This window comes from Arachis duranensis, chromosome 6 (assembly GCF_000817695.3).
Source record: "Arachis duranensis cultivar V14167 chromosome 6, aradu.V14167.gnm2.J7QH, whole genome shotgun sequence".
In the NCBI taxonomy this organism is placed as follows: Eukaryota; Viridiplantae; Streptophyta; class Magnoliopsida; order Fabales; family Fabaceae; genus Arachis; species Arachis duranensis.
Genome location: NC_029777.3, coordinates 87,764,469 through 87,766,804, shown reverse-complemented (window position 1 = coordinate 87,766,804; position 2,336 = coordinate 87,764,469).

Below are 2,336 nucleotides of genomic sequence, written 5' to 3'. Positions count from 1 at the left end.
AATCAGACCCAGCAATTTCTTGGAGATGGAGAATTTTTTTGGCAGCCAACCTCAAAACGGATGGTCCGATTTTAGTGTTAAAAAATTTTTTGAAATGGAGCATGCGGTCGGACGGTCCGATTTGAGCTTCATAAATACTCAAATTAATGCCGAGCTACCAACCAGTTCTCATCTTCTTCTTCTCATAGCTTTGAGTTCTCTGAAGCTCGAAGCTTTCTTTCTCATCTTCTCTATTCCGTGATGGATAGAGTAAGATTAAAAGTGTATTATCATGGCCAAATTTTATTACAAATATCTGAAGGAGTAAAATTTGTGTTTCAAAATCTATTAGATATTGTGATTCCATTCACTCTGTCATTTGAAGAATTAAAAGGTGTGATTTAGGAGAAAATGGATCCTCAAATACGTAGGGGAGTGTCATGTATTCTGTACAGATATCCTGTATCTGTATTTGGTGGGTTCGTTCAATTTCAAACGAAATACGTAATCGATGAAGCGAGCATGCAAGAAATGTTTTCAGTGTATCTTGAAGGCCGGTCCCGAATATCATTCATCAAACTGTATGTTGAGTTTGAGCAATCTGCAGCGGACTGAGATATTGAATTGGAAGACTACAACAGTGATAGTGAAGAAGAGTTTGAAAGTAACTACGAGGCCGTTGGTCTAGGTGTAGACGAAGATCATGCTGACGATGCTATGGTGACAGACATGGCTGATGTGGCAAATGCACTAGCAAATCAGCAGCCGTTTAAGGAGTCGACTTTCATGCAGTCATTGGATTTGGAGGCAATGCATGCACCGGAGTTTCCTCAATATGTAAATGCGGGTATGTCATCATTTTAAATTAAGATTTGTTAAGCTATGACTTGTGCATAGGTTGTAACACCCTACCATACAGAGTCTTATGCTTAAGTCATAATTCAGAGATGGCAAGGTATTACGACCTCTAAAATATGCCCACATATCTAACATGTAATGTCTTGGGAAAACCAAAGGCAGTCCTAGAAAACTTCTGACAGATAATTCAAAGCTTATAAACAGACTAAACCATAAATGGCAACTGACTAAGGATTCTTCAGTCTAACTAATACTTCCCTTTCCAATTCCTTTAGACCTCCCAACCACCAGCAGGAGTATAATGTAGCAAACACAATTATATCAAGCAAGAAAATATACAATTAGGAACAAGTAAGGCATTTAGACAATTAGCAAGTAATATGCAATCAAATAGGCAATCTCAAACAATTCATATAGTATGCATATGATGAATGCCTGTCCCTAGTGGCTGATGATATCATCTGTCGGTTATAATCCTGGTAGCTAACCATTGGACTGTCCATCTGTCACGCATCCCCAACTCGAGTTATACTCATCATAAACTTGATCATAATCATGATCTATATCCATCACCTTCACTGGTGAATATTTACGGGGGCGAGCTCATCCGGGTCTTTCACAGTGCCCGGCCACACTTATGACATAGGGTCAAAAGAGCTTCGAGTCTCAACCTGGAGCACGTGGTGGCTAGCCACTGCTACTACCCAGGAAAACTCGCATCTCCGATAGTGGAAGTGCAAATCACAATTATCAATAATTCAGCATAAATATGCATGAATTCTCATCCATAGATCAACATCCATATCAGCCATCCGGCTCATGGTTAAATCCATAACCAGCCAATATTCATAGCATACACATCTATTCCGGCTCATGGTTAAATCCATAACCAGCCATTTTATTAACAATTATAGCCTTTCGGCCCATGGTATAACAAGCACTTCCTCCACCATCCTCCACATCTCACATAATCATCTTGATCCTCATTGATCATTCATATTCCCCTTGCTTCACTCGCAAGTTATCATATTCACTAGCCCCTTTTTAATAGCTAGGCATGCCATAATGATTTAAGACATAAATGGTGAGATCGGAGGCTTAGAAGTATGAGATTTGGCTGTTAAAACTCAAAAATCAACTTTGGGATGAAAACGGGCCGCGCGTACGCGCACTCCACGCTCACGCGTGGATGGTCTCAAAAACTCATCGACGCGTAAGCGTCATGCACGCTAACGCGTGGATTCCAAACTTGCCCATCGACGCGCACGCGTCAACCACGCGTACGCGCGGGTGTTCTCGTGCCCCAGGCACAACACCGGCACAGTTCTGGCATAACTCTCTGGAAAATGGCTGGGCATTGGGTGCAGCACAATCGGCGCGCCCGCGCACATCACGCGTACGCGTGGATGGCACTTTTCGGAAGATCGGCGCGCACGCGCCAGGTGCGCCCACGCGCAAGGGGTCATTCTGCTAAAAATTTTCTAAGTTAAAAAGCTGCA